We start from the raw sequence: 25,013 nt of genomic DNA on the forward strand, positions 1-25,013 counted from the left end.
CAGGCATAACCCAATTCCTGTACCCTTCCACTTCAAGGAACCAGTAAGACAAGCCCTTTGGAAGGATGAAGAAAAAGGTATCATAGCTCCAGTACCCGTGGGTATGCCTACTGATTGGTGCAGTACTATGGTAATAACTGCCAAAAAGAATGGTAATCCAAGGAGAACAATAGATTACCAACACCTTAACTCTCAATGCAAGCGAGAAACCCACCATACTGGGTCGCCATTCCAGTTGGCACTGCAAGTGCCACAAAGAACAAAGAAAACAGTCCTAGACGCTGTTGATGGATAGCACTCGATTCTCTTAGACAAAGAATCTCAACCATTAACCACCTTCATAACTGAGTGGGGAAGATACATGTATCTTAGGATGCCTCAAGGATATGTCGCATCTGGGGATGCTTACACTCGTAGATACGATGAGATAATAAAAGATATCCCACGCAAGGTGAAGATAGTAGACAATACCCTGCTATATGACTCTAGCATTGAGGGAGCCTTTTATCATACCTTCGATTTTCTGCTCCAATGTGCTAAGAATGGAATTGTGCTCAACACCGACAAATTCCAATTCTGCCAGGATGTCGTACAATTTGGAGGCCTCCAGATAACTTCTTCAGGAGTGACCCCTTCTGAGTCCATGATACAAGCGATACAGGATTTTCCAGTTCCAAGGACAATTACTGATGCCAGATCATGGTTTGGGCTTGTCAACCAAGTAGCCTGGGCATATTCACTGGGTCCAGTCATGGTGCCTTTTCGGGACCTCGTCAAACAAAACTCCAAATTTGCTTGGAATCAAAACCTTGAAGACGCATTCAAAGATTCCAAGCGAGTTATAATTCACCTAGTCCAGAAGGGGGTAGCAACATTTGACGAAGACAGAGCAACTTGCCTTGCTCCAGATTGGAGCAAAGAAGGAATGGGCTTCCTACTCCTACAAAAACATTGCCAATGTACCATGGAAAAAGCCCCAATCTGCTGTTCCGAAGGCAGCAGATTTTGCACGGATGCTGAGCGCAGATACGCACCAATAGAGGGTGAGGCAGCAGCAATAGCATGGGCATTGGAGAAATGCCGTATGTTCGTCATGGGTTCTCCAAACATCATAGTGGTCACAGACCATGAACCGCTGAAGGGGATATTTGGCGATCGTGATCTGAGCAAGATCCAAAACCCCCGGCTCTTTAGACTAAAAGAAAAGACCCTGAGATACAGATTTACCATACAGCATTGCCCCGGGAAGTGGCACAGAGGCCCTGATGCAGTTTCCCGCCACCCAGTGGCGATGGTGCAAGCCCTCCTCGATGTATTTCCAACAAAACCCTCTCAAATGGATATACTGGAGTCGAACAACATAAGCAACATAACAGAGTCAACAGCCTTAATAGCAACATTTGCAGACAGCAGTAATATAGCCATGATATCACCAGACCTAGTTCGTTCAGCAGGTCGTGGCGATCAACAATATAACAAATTAATAGACACAATACAGCAAGGCTTCCCAAAAACACGTAATCTCACTGCGCCCGAAATCCGTGAGTATTGGGAGGTGAGGCACCGCCTTAGCACTGACAATGGTCTAGTATTGTTGGATCGAAGGATCGTCATCCCCAAAACACAACGAAAAAAGGCCCTACACTGCCTGCATTCTGCACACCAAGGAGTAGTCGGCATGAAAGCACGTGCCAACGAACCGGTGTACTGGCCAGGGATGGATGCATCAATCCGCAGTATTAGAGCGAATTGCATGGTATGCTCAACCATCGCACCTAGTCAACCAAGGGAAGCTATCATTCTAACACGATCCCCAGAGTGGCCATTCCAACAAATCGTCATGGATATTTTTTATATTGGAGATCACACATACCTTGCCTGCGCAGATAGGCTAACTGGTTGGCTAATTTTATACCACCTAGAATCAGGTCACACTACTACAACCAAATTGATGTCCATATGCCGACAACTGTTCCAAACATATGGTGCCCCAGAAGAACTCAGCACCGATGGCGGCCCACCTTTCACTTCCAGCACGTTCCAAGAATTCTTGAAAACATGGTGTGTTAGGCACAGATTATCTTCTGTTGCGTATCCCCAATCCAATGGCAGGGCAGAGCTCGCAGTAAAAACTGCAAAGAGGATTGTGAAAGGAAACACAGGCCCCCACGGTTCCTTGGACAATGACAGTGTTGCCCAGGCCATCTTGCAGTATCGGAATACCCCAATCCAAAGCATTGGCCTATCACCGGCCCAATTATTACTTCACCGTCGACTACGTGACTCCATCCCATCACAGCCAATCCTCTACAAGCCTCATCCTGAATGGGTGTCAGCGGCACAACATCGCGAGGAAATGCTCCACCACCGCAATGCAAAAATAGTGGAAAGATACAATAAATATACCCACAACCTTCCACCATTACAAGCTGGTGACACTGTAGCCATCCAAAATCCAGTCAATCGCAGATGGAACACAACGGGCAAAATCATCAGTTCCCTACCAGATCGACAATACCGAATCAGGGTTAACGGATCCGGAAGGATCACACTTAGGAACCGCCGTTTCCTCAGAAAATGCGAACTTAAGCCTACACCAATCCCAATACCAAGTGCAGCACTAGGACCAACAATTCCCTCAAGCGATACTACATTCTTGCATCTCCCACTATCTCCCTGTAATAGCACATACACAGCAACCAAACCCCAACAACAAACCACACATATATCCCCACGCTTTCGATCAAGGATTCCCCGAGCTCTTTCTAGGTTACTACCACACAACAAACTAGGCCTAAAAGAGAGATACACCTCTCACACAACCCAGCCTACTCGTGGGGGGGAGGGGGAGATGTAGAATAATCAAAAGAACTGTGTTAGTCAATAACACACAACAACAACAACAATAATAGCAGCAACACTTACCAAGGGTTCAGCTCATGCACAAGACAGACATCAGATTGAGCTGGACTGAGGGCTTGTATTTATGTACAAGCATATCCAATCAGGTGATTCAGCCAATCACAATCCAAGGAATAGACTGGCCCATGTGTGCACAATGGAATCTCCCATTGTGCCATAAATAGTTCTCCTCTTTCATGAAAAGTAACTTTAGTCTTTGTCAAGTTATCCACAACTTGAACGCTGACCGAAAGTCCACTACACAATTCAACAATCACAGCGGAAAATGAAATAATAAACTGATATAAGTATATCTACATTGTAAATATAAAAATTGCTAAAATATGTTTATTTATATTGGTAAGAAATTATATATATATATATATATATATATATATATACACTACTTCATTTAATCACATAAATTAACATACAAAGATATAATTTATGTGTAAATTTTCAGTATTTACTTCAATTGTGCTCAATAAATAGGTAGAGCTAGGTAGTAAGTTATGAAAATATATATGGCAATTAAGTTACACAGAATATTCCACGTTTCATTCTCGTGAGAATTGGTCAGGCTGACGAATTCTCACGGAATATTCTGTGTAGGTTAATTGCCATATATAATTTAATAACTTACTCTCTCTCTCTCTCTCTCTCTCTCTCTCTCTCTCTCTCTCTATATATATATATATATATATATATATATATATATATATATATATATATATATGTGTGTGTGTGTGTGTGTATATATAAGTGTTTTACGGTAAAAAAAAACTTATAAATCGCTTTAAATAAGGTCGGGAAGACTCTAGGGGCCCCTTTCATCAACAAGCTCATCAGGAGTCAATCGTTGAATTTCTATCAAGTGTAAAACAAATGTCACGCAAGAGCGAAGACTTAAGTGGGGATTACTTATAAAATTATAACGAATGGATTAAATGAGAGAAAAAAAATTAATTTTTTTTTCTTACTCGTAATCCCATTCGCCCTTCATTTACTTATATATATATATATATATATATATATATATATATATATATATATATATTATATATATAGTTAAATTTTTTTTTTCTCATTTAATCCATTCGTTATAATTTTATAAGTAATCCCCACTTAAGTCTTCGCTCTTGCGTGACATTTGTTTTACACTTGATAGAAATTCAACGATTGACTCCTGATGAGCTTGTTGATGAAAGGGGCCCCTAAACCCTAACCCGACCTTATTTATATTTATATATATATATATATTAAAAACTGTACTGAAGAAAAACATTGGTATCGTCGGTTTCAAGCCTAATATAAGGGGGACCAGTGAATGGTAAATAATGGTTGGCTCTTGTCAGCCATTATTTTCTTTTTATCTCATGAAAAAAATTGTTTATTTAATTATAGCTTGTCTTTCCCTATTTATATGTATTTTATTTCCATATCAATTTATCAATTATTTAATTAATATATTTTTTGTAATCATCTGTTTCATTCATTTTGTCCTATTCGGTTCTCAATTTTTCCGACTTTAAGTCCTGATGAGCTATTTTTGATGTATCTAAGGAAATAACTCATGCATAAATTCTTCTGACCTTCTGTACAGTTTTTAATAAATAAATATTAAGCTCTTATATTGAAAATATTTTTTCTTTATAATCGAGCACTTTACTAGAATTCTTTCCCACAAACAGTGAGCAAATATATATATATATATATATATATATATATATATATATATATATATATATATATATATATATATATATTACGTCCTAAAATGTAATTTACCCACCCACAAACATTTTCAATCCTGAAGCAGATTCTAGCTAGAAATTGTAACATTGCTTAGACTACAGGATGCAAAATTTAACTAAGAATAAAATGAGAAAATTTATGTTTCTAGGATTCTTGATATTCATAAATAATAGTAAAGTTTAAGTTGTATTAAAAGATGACATTATTCCAACTGAACCACATTTAGGCTTGCAAAATAGTAGGATATTCTTCCATTTGCCACCTTTATAGTATGCATGCATAGCCAGGCTGTCTGCCCATACTTAGGAGTTGTAGTGTGCATCTGGCGACATTAATCACATCCAGATCGAAAGAATGCTCAGCTGAGTAAGCGGCCGTTGTGAACAATGAAAGTGTGGTGTCGCCTTTGACCTCTACTCAAACCTACAGAGAACTCGTTACATTGTTTTAATTGCTCCGGCCCAATCATCTGGCTAAGCACTGCCAGTTTGAATGACTGAGGCAATGCCACTAGTCAATCATATGATGTTACAGATGCCAAGGGGAGAGTCACGTTGCTTTAAAATGTCCGAAAAATGGAGATAGAGGCAAGGTGTAAGCACCACTCTCACTCCAGAAAAAATGAACACCAATCTGCCATAGATGCATGTGTGTGTCAATAGATTAATGCATGACGCATTGATTGACTCAGGGTGCACAAAGTCTCTTGTAAGGAGTTTGGTTTATGGTCCACTGAATGGGCACAAGACAGAGGTACTAACTGTTGATGGAAAGAGCAGAGAAGAAACCAAGGTCAATCGGCAGGTGGATAAGAAGATCCCATGTAGTGGTGGAGATGCTGACCATGGATCTATCGGGGCTCGATCTCCTGCTTGGACTTATCATCCGCCTGTTGGGTGGTATTCATATAAATGAGCACAGTGAGGCCAATTTCCCAAATGAAGTTTCCAGTGTCAGTAGTTAAAATAGAACTACCCGAATTTAATAACATATTCGACCCAACTAAGAAACATCGGACTGCAACCTGGAAGTGGTTAGATAAGTGGCTACCAAAACAGCTGATTAATCAGACACCTGAATACACCATCATTCCTGAACACATTTGGACACATATAATTACGAATTGCTAACTTGGTTTCACAATGGATGATTGATACCATATGCAGGGAATGAGCTTGGTCCCCCGAAAGAATTAATCCCTCTAATGGCGATTGTTCAGTATAGTGGCCTGTTATAGATTACTGCAAACCAAATGACCATGTGGAAGCATACCCTGCATGCACCGATGTGTGCTCACAAAATCTGAAGGAAGGGGTCGATGCAGAAATGTCACTGCTCGTGTGTGACTCAACCAAAAGCGAAGCCCATACTCATACATTAGAGCCTCGGAGGCATAAAAGACAGTGAATTTTCTTGTTTGAGTAGGGTTTTTTTTTTCAGAGTCAGGTAGACCTTCACATGTCGTGTTTCAAAAGGGGAAGAAGTAGAAGACAGCCAAGCAAAAAAAATCAAACATACATGTCAAATTGATGGTTGAATATGATTAAATTTGTACCTATTTTTGCATTAAATACTAATTCTATTACTCCCTAACTGTGCATCGAATGGATACTATAATAGTTAATTCGTTGCACTTTATCATAACAAAGGTTCATACAAAATTCCAACCAGATCGACTCAGTAGTTTCAGAGAAAAAGTGATAATTAAATATTAATCTCTATTTGTCTAACTGTGCATCGAATGGATACTATAATGCTTAGTTCGCTGCACCTTATCATAAAGTTCAATATAAGATTTCAGGCAAACTAACCTAGTAGTTAGTTTACGAAGAAAAAAATGGAGTCTGCATACAAACAATCAGACAAACTAAAAGAAATACATATTATATAAAAAGAAAAATAGTAAAAATTAGGTTCAGAGGTAGGAGCGGAAGTACATACGTGTCCTCATTCATTCCCAGGCAACAGCGTGAGGGGGCTGCTAGTTTAATATAATTTTATTCAGAATATAAATACAATAACTATAAAATAGATTAAAACGACCTTCATTTAAATTTTTAATCAACGTTTATGACATTTTTAAAATGCATTTCGGCAACACTAAAACCAGATTTAATGTTTCAAGATATTTAGAGATTACAATTGATCCCCTTTGTGTTATTGTCCGACTGCTTTGACCCTTCTAATCTTCCATACACATTCAAGCGGATTGCTTGAATCTTTGATTGTTAAATGGATGCTGAGCGACTGAAACAACAATCCTGATTAACTTGAATCACTTGGAATTTTTATTTCATTCTTTAAATATTTAATCATCCGTCTCACCACTCACCCCCTCTTAGAGTTTGCATATCTTTTCTTGCTTTTTTTTTTTTTTTTTTTTTTGTAATTTTCCTGTTTAATGTATTTCGGTGAAGATTCTCGTTCCACTTGCATCAATCAGATCATGGCATGCAAACGTAGAGAGGCGTTTATAACGTGCGCATGCGGCAAAGTATTCCAACCAAAGTGAGAGAGAATGTTACCGCTTTTTGTTTTCATTTTTCATTTATTGATTTGATTGCTTCAATTGGTTCAGTTTGGAAAAAGGAGTTGCATGATTGGCTTGATGGATGCTGTTGCAGACGATGCAAACAACTGTGTCGAGTTCAAATCTAATAGATCTGTTCTGGTCATTTATGCATGAACAAGACTTTTTAGTTATAGTTATAGCCCGTTGATTTAGAATTAGTGTTTTATGCCAAATTTGTATCTTTGTTCGGGGCCTATGTACGATTCATAACTTTATGTGCACATGTATATATATATTAAAAAGTTTGACTCCTGTCCAGGTAACCTACATTTAAAATTTCAAGTGTTTAGACCCAAAATTGGTAAAGGAGTTTGGTAGAGTCTAAAAAGGTTAACTCTTTCAACTCTTGGAGGCCAAATTTTCGCCCCAAAACCGATTAAAAAGCTTGCTGCTTGTCTGAATACTCTTTAATAAAATTTCAAATGTTTAGACACAAAATTGGCTGAATAGTTTGCTAGAGATCGCAAAGCTCAAATCTTTTGAACTTTGACAGTCTAATTTTCGGCCAAAAACCCATTAAAAAGTTTGCCTTATGTCTGAATACACTTTATGTAAAATTTCAAATGTGTTAGACCAAAACTTGGCTGAATAATTTAGTAGAGACTGCAGAAGTCAACTTTATTAAAACTTTGACCCCAATTTTGACTCACTTAACACTTGTTTTGGGCTCAAATCAAATTAAAAAGTTTGATCCATGTCCAAGTAACCTACATCTAAAATTTCAAGTGTTTAGGCCCAAAATTGGCAGAGGAGTCTGGTAGAGTTTTCAAAGGTCAAATCGTTGAACTTTGACCTCTTGACAGCCAAATTTCTGGCCGAAAACCGATTAAAAAGATTTTTCTCAAATCTCAATACCCCTATGTCAAATCCCTAGTCTGTAGACTGAAAATTGACAGAGTAGTTTGGTAGCGAAGTGTACACACGTAGACACACACACACACAATTTCACTTTATAAATATATAGATATGGTAAAATTTGTGTTCATTTTTAGATGAATTATAAACTTATTTGCATGAATTCATCTCAATACAATAGATATTCTTAAATGTTGTGCTCTGTTGAAAAGTAAACTGCAAAAATATATTGTAAACTAAGTTTTTCCCCTCTTAAAAACGAGAAAAAGTTATAGCCTACGTAATTAGAATCGAATGAATGCTTTATGCCAAATTCATGGTTCAATATGATTAAATATGTGCCCATTTTTTTAAAATTAAATACTAATTCCTATTAATCCATAACTGTGCACCGGACGGATACCATAATACTTAGTTTGCTGCACCTTATAACAAAGGTTCATACAAAATTTTCAGGTTATTTAATATCGAATCTAGTAATTTTTTTAAAAACGTTTTTATGCTTCAAGTTCTTTATATCTTCAAATATTTATTCAGGGTGTTTGGTTTGGTTGTTTTGTAAGAAAAATTGTTTTTGTCAAACATGATTGAGTTTTGCAAAGGGAAAGAAAAAAAAATAACATCAATGTTTAGTGCATTATTGGGTCAGAAAGTATTTTCAGAAAGTCTGATCTGGTAGCACCATGACATAGATAATGATATAGATAATGACAACAGTATTATTATTATTATTATTATTATTATTAAAATGAGGCAATAATTCTCAATGTTTCAGATTTTGAAAACGTTAACAAAAATCGACATTATATGAAAACTTGGCTTTTGATTATTCTCTCATAAAATATTTCTTTTACAGATATAAAATATTTTATAGTTTCAGTGAGTTTTTTTCAGAGCAGTTCATCTAGAGAATCCTTACTGTATTTGTATAATAGTGCTCATTAACAAGCAGAATTATATATTTATTTCTGTCACTGCCTTCATATTAAAAACTTAATCTAAGCTAATTTCCAGCTGAAGCTGAATTATCTTTGCAAATGTGTAGCCAAATATTTTGCATAAAACAAATTTAGTCTGTATATATATATATATATATATATATATATATATATATATATATATATATATAAAGTGAAAGCGTCTGTCCGTCTGTGTATCTGTATGTCTGTGTGTGTACATTTCCCTACGCAATAACTCTGTCAATTTTAAGTCTACGGACTTGAAATTTGATATACAGGGTACTGAGATTTGGGTAAATCGATGTGATCGGTTTTCAACCACAAATTTGGCGATTAAGGGGTCAAAGTTCAACGATTTAACTTTTGAGAACTCTACCAAACTCCTCCGACAATTTTCGGTCTAAACACTTGATTTTTTAGATATAGGTTCATTGGACATGGATCTAACTTAATAACTTAATTTAAGCCCAAAACAATAAATTTTAAGGGATAATAATAGGGGTCAAAGTTTAAAAAATTGACCACTTTTTTTTTTTTTGCTCAACATACATCTCCAAATACCCGGGCAACGCCGGCACCCATGCTAGTATATATATATATATATATATATATATATATATATATATATATTGTATCACAAAAGTGAGTACACCCCTTCACATTTCTTCAAATATTTAAGTATATCTCTTCATGGGACAACACTGAAAAAATGATTTTTTTGACACAATAAAAAGTAGTCTGTCTGCAGCATATATGACAGAGTCAATTTATTTTCCCCTCAAAATAACTTGAAATATAGCCATTAAAAGCTAAATTCCTGGGAACAAAAGTGAATACACCCCTTACGAAAAGTTGTCAATGTTAACAGAGATATCAACTCTCAATATTTTGTGTGGCCACCATCATTATCCAAAACTGCCTTTACTCTACTGGGCATGGAGTTTATCAGAGCTCCACATGTAGCCACTGCAATGCTCATCCACTCTTCAATTACGACGTCGTGGAGATGGCGGATATTTGAGACTTTTCGCACCTCCATCTTCTGCTTGAGGATGTCCCAAAGATGTTCTATTGGGTTCAAATCTGAAGACATGCTTGGTCAGTCCATCACCTTTACCTTCAGTCTCTTCAGTAAAGCAGTGGTTGTTTTGGATGTGTGTTTTGGATCATTTTCCTGCTGGAACAATACTCTGCAACCGAGTTTCTGGAAGGAAGGAATCACGTGCTGCTGCAATATTTGACAGTACATGTTGGAGTTTATGTTTCCTTCAATGAAATGGAACTCTCCAATACCTGAAGAACTCATGCAACCCCAGACCATGACATTCCCACCACCAAGCTTGGCTGTAGGCATGACACACTTATCTTTGTACTCCTAAGATTAGTGTGCATGGCTGTCACCCCAGGAGGAAGCCTCTTCGGAAGGCAATACACAAGAAAGCCCGCAATCAGTTTACTGAAGAAATGTTAACAAAGCCATAGGTTACGGGAACCATGTCCTATAGTCTGATGAGACGAAATTTAATTTGTTTGGTTCTGATGGCCTTAAGCATGTGTGGCGGCAATCAGGTGAGGAATACAAAGAGAAGTGTGCCATGCCTACATCCAAGCATGGTGGTTGGAATGTCATGGTCTGAGCCTGCATGAGTGCTGCAGGTATCGGAGAGATACATTTCATTGAGGGAACATAAACTCCAACATGTACTGTCAAATACTGCAGCAGAGCATGATCCCCTCCCTCCAGAAACTGGGTTGCAGAGCAGTGTTCCCGCAGGACAATGACCCAAAACTCACATCCACAACTGCTTTACTGAAGAGGTAAATTTTTCATTGAATTATCTTCGTAATTATAGAAATATTTTTTTATTGAAAAATTTGGCCAGCATTTGCATGAAAAAAAAAAAAAATGAAACTTTCATACGCCACCTTCCAACATTTTATATAAACTATCCAGAAAATTCCGACGATATTGCGTATAAGTACCTAAACAAAAAATAATTTAAAAAATTTTTCAAGTTAAATAAAATATAGACACTGTCTAACTCTGGCTCTCTTAATGACTCATTAGAAAATTTTGGACCAAAAGTGAAATTTTCTTTATATGCAACGTAACATTTTTTTCCTTGGTGGATTAGAATTAAGACAAAATTGCACACAACCAACTTATAACTGTTACAGATTAGTTTTATGTATCGTTTGGGTGAAATCTTTAAAAGGCTAGAAATTAGTGCATTTATGTTTATTATTTACAAGGAGTGATTTCTATGTGCAATGGTGGCAGAACATTCAAGGGTGTATCATGGCTAGCTGTTCAGTTTCTTGGAGGATATGTAGCTGTCTCTAGTTAACCAATTGGATAAATCAAATGCTATAGCAGATGCATTCTTTATTACATTTTCACCCCAAAGGCACATTGCCACTTTGATGTAGAGGCTACTATCAGGGACCTAAGCTGCAGGGGTACTATGTAGAGAGTTGGGCAGCAAGATATCGGTCCACGTTACACTTGAACTTCTGCATATTAGTACAGTTGGAGAAGCAGGGACCGAGAAGGGAATTCCAAAGTCTAGCAGTTCTGAGGAAGAATCTACTGGAGTAGAAAGCTCTCTTACATCTAGGGATCTCTACTGTCTAGGGATGGGATTTAGCTGCTTGTCAGGTTTGTCGGGGGTATTTACGTCGAAGAAGTAGAAGTGCTTGCAGTTCCTCGGCGCATTCACCATTAAAATACTTGTAGAACAGGCAGAGGGATGCAAAATTTAGTCAGTGGGGCAGAGGCAGAAGCTTAGATGACAGTTCAGAGATAGTTTCAATATAAATGTTCAGAAATTGTCTCAGCCATCGAGTGTCGATACACTGTTCGATTGAGGGAGATATATTAAGGTTTTGTTATTCTTTGTTTTCATCTTTATTGAGACAACCGAGTGATCAGAAGATCCTACAAGAGACAGAATTGAGGATAAACATAGTTCAGGGCATGTTATCAGAAAAAGATTTAGAAGACTTTCAAATTGTCTGTCAGCATCGAGTACCCGAGTGGGTTCGTCAACAATCTGGTCACAAGGAGAAATCATGACAAAATCTCTCCTTATCAACTGTTTTGCTTGAACATTGAAATCTCCACAAACGTAAATGTTAGCTGAGGGATGAGCAGACAGGGTATGATCAATTCGAGTAGTAATATTCTTTAAAATGGCTACTCTATCATTGTGGGGCCGGTAGAGGGCAAATAAAAATGCTGTGGTGTGAGAAAGTGCTACTCTAAAGCACATGAAGGGATATTTGGGGTCTTCTTTGGAGAAGTTTTTGCCGTAGGGGAATACATCCCTCATGTAGGCATATATTTCATGTTGACCTTGAGGGTTGGGTTTAGATGCGGAGTTAGAATAGCCTTTGATGGAGAAATCAACGAAGGAAGCAGTTGAGTTAATGCCAGCTTCATACAAAAACAACATGTCAGGTTTGGTCTCCCATAATTGGATTTCAATCTCTGAAAGGTTGGAACATAGACTCCTGATCTTGTAGTGGGAGGGGTCTGCGTTGTTTTCTCGTTTTGTTTGTTGGAATCATTCATAGTAAGGTTAGGGAGTTTCTGGAAGAGGTCAGCAAAGTTGTTTAGAGGAAGGCTGCAAGAGAGCATAGGGATGAAGGAGAAAGCAAAGAAGGAAGCCTTTTATGGACCAATGAAAAGGAAAAGCAGTTTCTACTTAATATGGCATCGAGGCCCCACCAATAGCTACTGCATCATCCAGACTCCATTCATCAAATGGTAATGTATCAGCCCCAGGATTATGCACCTGATAGGAAGGTCTCCTTAGGAGCTAATCCAAGGTTTGGATCTCTATTGTATGAATAACGTCAGCCCAGGAAAACGTTTACCTCCAATACCCTTATTAATGACATGACAACCTGAATAGAATGTAAAGAGAATTTAGTCATCTGTAGTAACTGCTCGCACAAAACTGCCGACCGAATATACAGCGTTTTCTTCCACTTTGTCAGAAATATCACTCATTCGATGAAGATGAGTACTGAGGGAGAAAACAAAGGAAACAAGAGTTTCTAGGCTCCCGAAATGCCTTTTCTACTCTAAAAAAATGCCGTAATCAGTGTAAGAATTTTCTTTTAACCATTGAGACAATAAGTTGTTTCGATAAATTTTGGACTAAATTTTACAGATACTTAACTTCACTTTCTCTGGAAAAATATTGGTATAAAATAAACAGAATTTTCATTATATTTTGGCAAAGAAATGCTATGGAGACTCTGTTATTTTGACACCATACATCTAGTGAGTGATAGCATGTTCTTTTTTTCGTTACTCACAAATGGTCCTTAACCTTAGTGATCCCAACACTCACTACCATATATTTTTCAATCCCAAAGAAAAACTACCACAGAGATATAAGAGACTACTGTGATAAAGGGCCAGATTTATAGGAGGAATTTTAAATGGGGAGTTGTGCAGGTAGATGTTTGTTCACATTCTAGTTAGATTTCAGCATGTTTGTAAAGGTGAGGGACCAAGGAGCAGGAAAAGAGGTCCAAAGGCAAGAAAAGAAACTATTAGAGTAAAAAAGTTTCTGGCATCTAACGACCCGGAAAGGAGTGGAATTTTGCTGATGGTTGAGGGTATTTACCCTGAAGGGGTACGGATACAACAAATTCATAAAAGTACATTCTATTAAATGTAAAACAAGCACAATGATAATACATGTGGTTCTCTTTGGAATGTGCTGCTGACATTGCGCACAGAAATCACTTTTTCCATTGCTTCCAACATAATAGATGTACTGAGACTAAAGCCACTTTCAGGACTGTCAGCAACCACTGTAAAAAAGTAATAAAGAATGCGAGAGTAGTATGCTCAGTCCATCAAGTCCAAAGTAGCTGAGCAGCAGCTTGGTTCCCACCAGTTTTGGCAAATAGCAAATCGGGTCCTGAACAAAAGCATGTGCTCTATCCCACCTATCACCAATGAACCTGAGGTAATCTCGTCAGCATCAGAAAAAGCCAAACTCAAGAATTTTGCAGCTAATTCTACCAGAAAACACGCTATGCGACATACAAATATTTTTACGTGATATTGCCTAGCTAATCAAAAACCTTGATTCCAGTAAAGCAACTGGTCTTGATGGCATTCCAATTATAGTGCTCCAAAAGCTTCAACCAGAACTAGCACCCATACTTACAAAGTTGTTTGAGCGTTGTCTTAAGAAGAAATGCTTCCTAACACCTTGGAAAATCTCATCAGTATGCCCTGTATTTAAGAATTTAGGTGATCGGCCATCTCCCTCTCAGTTCAGGCCAATAAGTCTTCTGTGCGTCATGAGTAAATTGCTGAAATCTGTGTTAAATAGAGAAGTAGTCAACCATCTCAGCAAAAATAACCTTCTTAGTAACACACAATATGATTTCCGTTCTGCTAGATCTACAACAGATGTGCTTACAGTTATATCTCATAGGATTAGTGTATCTATCAATCGAGGCTTCCTTTCTTGGGAAATTGCTCTTGACATATCAAGGGCCTTTGATAAGGTAGAGCATAAAGGTCTACTTCACAAGATCTTCCTGATCTACATTAATGATCTTCCAAATCACATCCTTACATCATTCGTAGACATTTATGCTGACGGCACTACCATCTTTAGACCGTAATGACTAAGATCTTTCTGATACTCTCTCTTCTGATCTTGAGCACGTGGTATAATGGGGAAAGAGCTGGCTGGTTACTTTTAATGCATCTAAAACCAAGCTTCTATCTTTACAACATAAACGCTCTAATCCCCATCTGGCATCAATTGAAATGAATGGCTCTCGTCTTGGGGAGGCTTCATGTTTTGACAAGTTGCTGGGATTGACCTTTATTCCTAATCTGAAATGGAATACGTACATCAAGTCTGTTGCCAAGGTCGCTGGAAAAATGGTGGGATCCTTCTATTGATCCAGTAGAGATCTCACTGCTGATGCAATTCTCTACCTATATAAGAGCCAGGTACGTCCAAGGATGGAGTACTGTTGCCACATCTGAGCAGGAGCTGCTAGAAAGACTTTATCCTGCCTTGATAGAGTTCAAAATAGACTTTGTAGCCTAGTAGGGGATGCCCTTTTCTCTTCCCTGCGACCTCTTTCTCATAGAAGAGATGTTGTAAGCCTGTCTCTGCTTTATTGTTATTTTCATGGCAAGTGCTCGTCTGATCTCCAATCTTGTGTGAGTACCCCCTCGCCAAACTTTCATGAGAAATGCTTGTCTAGCTCAAAACACTATCACAAATTTCTCCTACTGTTTATCTGTGCCTAAATCTAAACGTAGATTCCATGAACAAAGTTTCTTCCTTAGAACTGCACGCCTCTGGAACTGTTATCTGTTTGCCTGCTTTCCAGCTGACTACAATATAGTCATCTTCAAGTCCAACGTAAACAAGTTCTTGATGAGCCGTTCCACTTAATTTAACAAACTTACTGAATTTCCACTACTAACGATTACTATGATATTGTCCAATTGACTACTGTGTACTCTTTAACCCTTATCCTCGAGTGGCCTCTGGGCGTTGATAAGTGGTGATGCCTATGTAAAAATAAAATACACTGCGACAGGGGCTAACACTCCGTTTGGCTTGTTTTAGTGCATCTCAGTCAGGTATGATAACCATTTATATTTGTGAATACATTGATCTCAGTATATTATTCGAAAACAACTCTTGAAAAATATGACAATTTGGTATTGGTAACCTTTCTTATTCTCAACACAAATGACTATCTGTCACCGTGTTCTAGTATCTATTTGGAGAAAAAAAATAAGGAGAAATGAAGTTTTGATTTATTTTAAGAAGCAGATTGAATACTATGGTTGAAGATGAACTCATAGAGTTAGAGCATAATGTGACAAACCGATCAGATCGGGCCTCTCCCACCTCCTATCTAGCTGAAGGGGAAGAATGGTTTAAATCCCATGATCCATCAGCGAGCTGACGGTGATCAAGTGGTTAATGACATGCTCTGAGTGTTCCAAGTTCGAATCCAGTCCGTTTTACAAAATCACTTTCATTTAATATGTTGACAACCTTCAAGTAGTCCCTTCCTGATGTCTTTCTAGAAAGGATTTTGACTAGAAAAATATCTTGGAAACCAATGTCAACAATAAAATCTTCGGATTAATACAATATGATGACCAGGATTTTATCCTATGACATCATTGGTTGACACCCACAGCCTACAAGTGACCCTGTTTTCGGGAAGGAGGGAACCATCTGCTTGGAGTTGCAGTCTGTGAATTTGTGGCCCTGACGACAGGGTGAAAAACTTGGTAGACAGTGTGGGACCTTTTTTTTTTTTAATACAATTTTCACCCCAAACAAGGCATAGTGCCACTTTGAAGTAGGGAGCTACTATTGGGGACATAATTTGTGAGGGCATTATGAAGGGAGATGAGTAGCAAGATGTTTGTTCACATTACACTTGAACTTCTGCATATCAGTGCAGTTGGGAAAGCAGAATCCCGGAAGGGAGTTCCAAAGTCTTGCAGTTCTGGAGAAGAAACTATTGAAGTAAAAGGCTTTCTTACACCTAGGGATCTCTACTGTAAAGGGGTGGGACTTAGTTGCTTGTCGGGTTTGTCGGGGGGAGGGTAGTCACGTCGAGGAGGTTCAAGTGCTTATAACAACGTAGATCAATCACAGACCTTATACTCTCTGCTTCCTTATGTTTCAAATGAAGAATTCTGAAAATGATTTCTATTTAGACCTGGGGCCCATAACCGAGATATTTTAGAAAAAGAAATTATTCACGAGTATAAATCGAATGTTGAATAACTTCGAACACAAAGAAATAAGAATCATTCTTGAGGAAAAAAGAAAACGGTACATTGTTGTTGGTTTTTAAGAAACCGTAATAAAAAAATATATATATGAAAAAAATGGTAATGTTATCGGATTGAAAGAATTTAAAAGTGAAAATCCAAAATCAAAATGGTGAAATAATGAAGGAACCTTCAACACGTGAGAAGAAGAATGAAGAGTAAAAATCATGAATGAACGATTTTTAAAGTATCTTGAAAAGAAAGCTAGAATAAAACATTTTGAAAAAGAATTTCAATAAAAAAGAAAAAATGTTTAAAAAAAAAATGTTTTTCATTTTTTTTATTTCTCTGCCTTAAAAATATTATAATCTTTTCTTTTTTAGAATCTGTCAGAAATCATGTCGAGATTGAACCATGAAAAAACGCAAGGAATGAAGTGGGGAAAAATTATTTCAATCCTTTGAGCATTTTATTTCATCATCGCCTTTTTCTAAATAGTTATTTTTATATAATACATAAAAAAAGAGCAGGAAAAATGAAATTAAAGAGAAACTGTTGGAAAAAGGAAAAAAAATGAATAAAAGAAATGAGATAATAATACGATTACACGATGATAAAAATAAGAGGATTTAAAACAAAAGCAAAAAAAAAAAAAACAGGAAAAAATTCTTAATGTAAATAATGAAGAGCAAGAAAATTGTCTCAAATCTATATATCTATAAAAGTAAAATTGTATGTGTGTCTGTACATTTCCTTACCAAACTACTCTGTCAATTTTCAGTCTACAGACGCGAGATTTGACATAATGGATATTGCGATTTGGGAAATCTTTTAACTCAGTTTTCGGACAGAAATTTGACTATTAAGGGGTCAAAGGTCAACGGTTTGACCTTTGAAAACTCTACCAAACTCCTCAGCCAATTTTGGGTCTAAGCACTTGAAATTTTAGATGTTGGTTACTTGCACATGGATCAAACATTTTAATCTGATTCGAGCCCAAAACAATAAATGTTAAGGGGTCAAAATTGAGGTCAAAGTTTTAAGAAATTTACCTCTATGGTATCTACGAAATTACTCAGCCAATGTTTAGTCTAAATATTTGAAATTTTACAAAAAGTATATCCAGACATAAGGCAAGCTTTTTACTCGGCTTTTAGTCGAAAATTTGCCTGCTAAGAAGTCAAAGTTCAGAAGATTTGACTATTGCGATTTCTAGCAAACTCTTCAGCCAATTTTAGACCTAAACATTTGAAATTTTACATAAAATACATTAAAAAATGCAGCAGGCTTTTAATCAGTTTTTGGGCGAAAATTTGGCTACTAAGAAAGAGTTGACCTTTGCAATTCTACCAAACTACTCTGCCAATTTTGGATCTAAACACTTGAAATTTTAGAAGTTACCTGGACATGAATCAAACATATATATATATATATATATATATATATATATATATATATATATATATATATATGCCTATAGTTATAAACAGTACATAGGGCCCGAGCAAAGCCGGGCAGAACTGCTAGTTATATAGAAAGTTTCATAAAAATCGAAGGCATCAATTTTTTTTTAATAAGCACAAAAATGTCAATTTTAGCCATTTTAACACGAAAAGCACCCTACAGGGGCAACCGGAGTTTTCTCGGAAAATCCATTCTGTTACTTTTTTTACTCAATCATGTTTAACATTTGTGTAAAATTTAAAAAAATTCCAAGGCGTAGTTATTAAGAAAAGTGCAGACAGATGAACAGATGAATGGAGAAGGGTGAATTTACAGGTCCATCCTCCTTTTGTCGGGGGAACCAAAAATTAATTTACTATTGATTCACAAAATAATTGGTATGGTAAACCCTATTGGAAAATAAATATTACAAAATTGAGGTTAATGAATTAGAAAAGATAATTGTACCAAATTTAAATGGTGAAGATAAAGAAAAAATATTAAAATTGTCATCTAATAATATTTCATATTCGATTGATTAAAGTGGAGGTAAATAATAATTAATAAAGTGTCCGGTACTTATGCAGAATACAGACCGTGCTGAAATAATGACATTATTTAAAAACTCATTCATGGGAAGAGAAGGGCGTTTTGTAACTATTCTGTACCTTTACCTCACAACGAAAAATATTTTAAAGATTGAAAATTTTATCTAATAAACAGTATAGTCCGCGTTCTGCATAAATACTAAATGTTCCTTTTTGTAAGCAATAGAAAAGAAACAGGAATTTTAATCGTATGTCGTATGACTTAGCAGGACGAGAGCAGGCTCAAAATGTTTCCATGAATTGTAGCGATAGAGAGGTGCTTGTAAAGCCAATCTACAATGGTCTCTGGTGTGACGAATTATTAACAGACCAAGGCTGCTGAGGAAGTCATGCATGGCAGGGCCTATCACTTCACTCGTCTCCATGGTGAATGGTTAAAAGACAAATCTGTTGAGAAAACCGACATTTTGATTGGTTGCAATTCTCTGCTGACGGTGCTGCATGTCCAGCATTTGTGTCTGACTGCTGGAATACACTGTCAGGCTATCGGGTACATAATAGTTAAAAACCGAGTTTCTACATAATAGCAATGATGTAGGGTGCTTGTAGTGGTAGTACTTTTTGTGTTGCAAAGTCGTATGCTAACATGCTAGCAGGGCAATGTAATAACTAATTCACATATATAGCATAGGCATAGGTTCATGCCTATTTCTCACTGATGACTCCAAGAAGGGATGTAGCGAAATTTCGGCCACACCACAATACATTACCACGACTGGCAGGCTAAACTTGGTGAAGGGGGCGAGTGACAGTTAAAAAACTTCTAAAAAAAAATAAAATAAATAAAATAAAAAAATAAATAAATAAAATAAAACTTAAAAAAAAAAATGGCTATGGAACTAGTTCCCAATGAAAAGAGAGCTGCTTTGGAAGGCATTTGCCACTTTTGGATGCTCTAAGATGTTTATTGACTTCCACAGACTTTTCTATAAAGACATGAATGCCACAATCCTCTCTGTCAACACAGACGAATCCTTCAAAGTTAAAACGGGTTTAAACAGGGCTGCATTATTGCCCCAGTGCTCTTCATCATGTTTATAGCAACCATCACACACACATGGTCAAGGACGACCTTCCCCCCCAGGTCTCGACATCGTCTACAGGACAAACAGATGAGCTTTCAATCTCTCTCGTCTGAGGTTGAAAATAAATTCTCAGTCACACCCCTGATGGAATTCTAGTCCGCTAATAACACTTGCATTGGGTCCATATTGGAAGAACACCTGCAGCAGATTCTGAATGCCTTCAATCGTGTCAATCAAATCCAGCTCGGCTTTGCCATTAACTCTACAAAGACTCAGATCATGTACCAACCAAAGCCTGGGGACAAGATCGATGCTGCAGCTTTCTCCCTCACCATCAGTGACAAATCTCTGGAGAACATGGATCACACCCCATACTTGGGGAGCCACCTGTCATTCAATGCTTACATTGATGAAGTCCAATGCCATTTAAAATGCACCAGATCCATCTATAGCCGTTTTTAAATATACTTGTTTCAAGACAGAAACATCTGGATGGACACCAAAATGGCTGTATGCTATAAGAAAAAGTTACTTACCTCCAATGGCCTCTAGTTTGGGGAGACAGATGCAAAATTATAATTCTAAACGCCATTTATGGTGAAATACCTTCTATATTATGTTATTTTTGCTTTGTATTTTTCATAGTAAATATCCGTAAGCAACAAGTGAAGCATGCATGGTCCCCTGTGAATGCACAGCGAACGAGGCATAAAAAAAAAATTGATTAAGTTCAGCATTTGCTCCTCCCCATTTAGTCCCAAAAGTCCCCAGGGGACGTCAAATCCTGGTGAAAATAAACAAATGGTGCAGTTTTAGGCTTTAACATATGTAAATTTGAGTTCTGCACCATGCAAAAAAAGAAATGACTAAGTCCATTATTTGCATCCCCCTCCCATTTAGCCCTAAAAGTCCTCAATGCCTTAACATATTTAAATTTGAGTTCTGCACCATGCAAAACTGTTAAATAGACACACACAGAAAATTTTGGACAAATATGATAAAATAGTCTCAAAAATGGAGTGTTTTTACTAGCCCTAAAAGAGTCCCGCGAAGTATAGACAAGCAAAATTATATAAAAATCAGTTAGTTACAACTTTTTAGAAAGTTTTATAAAAATCCAAGGCATCAATTTTTTTTTTTTTAATACGCATAAAAATTTAAATTTTAGCCATTTTAACCTGAAAGGCACCCCTAGTAAGGCAACCAGAGTTTTCCCGGAAAATCCATTCTGTTATTTTTTTTTACTCATATCATGTTTAATGTTTGTGCAAAATTTCAAAAAATTCCAAGGTGTAGTTATTAAGAAAAGTGCAGACAGATGAACAGATTTACAAGTCAACCCTCCTTTTGTCAGGGGACCAAAAATAAATTAAAACTGCTTTGTTTTCTGATATTTTTGTTTTTACATCAACCATTAATTCTTTTATTTTCATAAATTGAATATATTTTTAATTTCATGATTACAATCAGTTTCTCTTTTGTAACCTGTGAACCATATATTCCATAAACTATATAAAACATTTTTTCCATAAGCCATATAAAATTATTTTTTCCCCAATTTTTTATTGCATAATTTGTGAAAAAGACTTTCATAAGAATTTGACATAATTTTGAAAAAAGAGAAGGGAACTGTAGGCCTTATCGTCTATCGTAGCTGAGGTAATATTGCGTAACAACAAATTGATGAAAGAAATGATCGTATTTTTAGGAAAATGCGCAATTATTTATTGATTTTTTTTTTATCGATTCTTCAAAGCATTTCCTATTTGATGGTATATTAGCACTATTGGGCTCACTGAAAGAAATTATCTGTTTTTCAAAGATTTAAAAGTAGTGTTTTTCATAAAAATAATGAAAATATATAATTTTTTTCTAATCTGAAAAATAATAATTATTATTAATATATTCAATGAATTTCACATTTCAAAACACGAAAGATGAAAAATTAAACACATTTAAAATCAGATTTTCAACCATGAAATCTGATACGTGCACAAGTGTTTATTTTGGGGGTGTTTGCTTTATCTATAATCCTCACCCTCCCCACAATACAATCTATTTTGTTCAGTTTCAGCTGATTATTTTAAGCATATTTGTGACCACAAATAAAGAAGGGGATTTTGTAGGCAAAAAAATATATATAAATATCGGTTATGAAAAGAGTAACCGTTATAAAGCTCATTCTTCACTTAATAATCGGTGAAAATTTCGTATTGATTCGATAATTACTTGATTTATATGTAGATTTTTAAAGAGACACTCCATAAAAAAAATACCCACTCCCTCCTTCCGATTTGGCCGTGTCTATCTCTATGATGTACCACCAATACCTTAAGGCACTGGAGAATTTTCACCAACGCTTTCAGAACATTTTGGACATCTCCTGGGAAGACTATTGTACCAACCTCGGCATTCTCCAGGAGACCAATCACAAGCGTGTGTGATTGGGTCACGTGGTCAGGATATCGAATTCCTGGCTGTCAAAACAACTTTTTTTATGTACAGCTAAGAAAAGTGCAGTTAAGGAAGCCAGAAGAAACGATACAATGACTTCTAAAAGCAAACTTGAAAAACTGTAGCATCAATATAGGCTCATAGGAGACCAAGGTCAAAGACAGGCAAACCTAAAGGCAGACCATCGCCAAAGGCACAGCTACCTTTGAGGTCAACTGACGCATGCCCTTGAGAAGATAAATTGAAGAAAGGAGAAATAACGCCCTAGAGTCGACCCTCCAAACGGAAATGGAACTACTTGTTTTCACTGCGAAAGACAATTCAAGGTTAGGATCGGCCTTGTAAGCCACCTCTGCACACACTAAAACCAAGAACACAGCTACCATCTTCATGCCTGAGACGTCAGCAACAGAAGAGGGTCTTAACTATTCAGTCTGATTTTGGTATGAAAAGATCATTATAGATGGAGATTAACTCTCAAGACTTGACGGATAGTTCGGAAAGTGTTCATGTTGAAGTGTGGAACTACTAATTAAGCTTTTATTTCTTTCAAATTTAAAATAGAATAAAACTTTCCATCATTCTTGAGAATTAAATAAAAAGAGCTGTAGCACTTCAACCCTTCTTATTTGTTGGGAATTAGTTCTATTGCAATTTTTAGAACAAGTTTTTTTTATTCCATTTGAAATAATGTTATTCCCGCAAAGACTAACCGAATGATGCCTTTTTTTTTCGTTTTGCTTTAAATTTGATGAAACAAAAAATAGATCATTTAAAATTTAGGTAAACAGTCAGAAAAAGCTGAGTAAAACAAAACCATCGTCAAAATTACAAAAAGAAAATGCATTTGAATTTTACTGCATGAAGAAGAATTTATTTTGGACAGAATTCTACCCCGCTTCCCCGAAAAATGGGTAAAACTATACAAACACCGTGACAGCGAATTAACCCTACCCCTAACCCTAACCCCTAACCCTAACCCTAACCCTAAACCTAACCCTAAACCCTAACCCTAACCCTAACGCTGTCACGGTGTTTGTATAATAATACCGAAAAATGTTTTCATCATTAAATAAAAGAAAAAAAACTTTTTTTTTTTTAAAGGAATTAAATCATTTAACTTAGAGGTTAATTAGGGTTAAAAATAACACTCAACCATTTTTGGTTTGATCATTTTATGTTTGACGTCTTTATTTCTCGTCTGCCAGGAAATTTTACTGCAGCTTCCATTTTGATAAAAACGTTGTTTTTTTTTCAGCTAGTTCCAGAAATCTGATTCAACAAAAGAGTCCGTTTGGTTTGGTTCAAATTCTGCATAACTATCTTAGTTTGTTTTCGTGTTGAGACTAAAGCTTTAGGCTGTACTGGACTTGCTGCTCCGGATCTAATAGTCGGAAGTTATCTACCACTCTTCCAACTATCGTTCAAAAATTAAATAGATTGAGAAGTCAATTTGATTATTGCCGTTAGGTATAAAACTTGAACCAATTTAAAATCCTGCAAGTTTTATTCATTTTAATTAATCTGATCACTTGATTGATGCTTCTGCTTTTTATGTCGTCTGCGTTAAGTCGCCACAATTTTCTGTTTTTTAGCATTACTCTGTCAAATATTCAACCATATATTTTTGTATAATAAACTCCAAATTTAGAACAGATTTTTTTTTTTTTTACATAGGAGTCACTATTTATTAATAAATATTCTTTTTTTTTAGTTTTAAATTAGATGAGCCACAATATGAATGAAAACACGGTGCTTATGCATTTATGTTACTAGGCTATTTCTTCAAATAGTATTTTTAAGTTAAATTCAATCTTTACGATATTTTTGTTTTTAGATTGTTTGGTGAAAGTAGAGAATAGTTACCATACACACTCCCGTCTCCATGTTAAAAATGTGCTTTTAAATAATAACATTATTATTTCAGCAAGGTAACAGATGAATAAGTACCAAAACACTAAACAATGATAAATATTTAAAACCAAATGAATAAAAATTATTCTCAATTTGTTCAAATCATTTTTAAAGAAATTAAAATAATTCAAATTAAAATATTCACCAATAAAAAAAATAAGAATAAAAGCTTTAAAAGAAAAAACAGAAAAATTTTAAACTAATTCCAGCTTAAAACGATTGAACGAACAATGATAATAATACTCACCAATTACTTCTTTCTGATATGGTAAAATCCCATTGGCATATCGCTGTTTATTCAGGAGAGTTCTAGGAAACAAGGGGAGATAATTTTAAAAGTTCCTTGAACGTGGAACTTGACTTCAGTATAATTGCATTAGTTCATAAAGATAATTATAGAGGTAGATAGAAACATATATTAAAAGCAAAGCGAAAATAAAAGCTAAAGATTACGAAACAGAAAATTTTAAAGAAGTAGACAAAAATGTGGTTCTGTAACTTGCATCTCTTAATCACAAGGAATAAAGAAAATAAAACAATTGGCAGACATTTTTCTGTGTGGTACATAGGGTAGCTGTTGAAGGGAATATTATGTTCCTGATTTTTTGTAGATGAGGATTGATAATTCGTATTATTTGAAATATTCGGACTACTTCTCATCTTGAGTATTATTCGCTCAAAGTTTAGGTCGATGTAACCTTCGACCTTCTTCGGGCGTATCTTGTCAAA

The 25,013-nt window shown here is 36.1% G+C and overlaps 1 long non-coding RNA gene across 1 annotated transcript in view; it reads right to left on the reverse strand.

Annotated features, from left to right (window-relative positions):
• Nucleotides 1-24,623, reverse strand: part of LOC145279685 (uncharacterized) — a 546,911-nt gene extending 522,288 nt beyond the window's left edge. The window contains exon 1 of the long non-coding RNA XR_013868426.1: nt 24,532-24,623. This is a non-coding gene — a long non-coding RNA (uncharacterized LOC145279685). The remainder of the gene's footprint in view (nt 1-24,531) is intronic.
• Between the last annotated feature and the right edge of the window lie 390 nt (nt 24,624-25,013).

This window comes from Euprymna scolopes, chromosome 7, assembly GCF_053919585.1.
Source record: "Euprymna scolopes isolate OS-2025 chromosome 7, ASM5391958v1, whole genome shotgun sequence".
NCBI classification, from domain to species: domain Eukaryota; kingdom Metazoa; phylum Mollusca; class Cephalopoda; order Sepiida; family Sepiolidae; genus Euprymna; species Euprymna scolopes.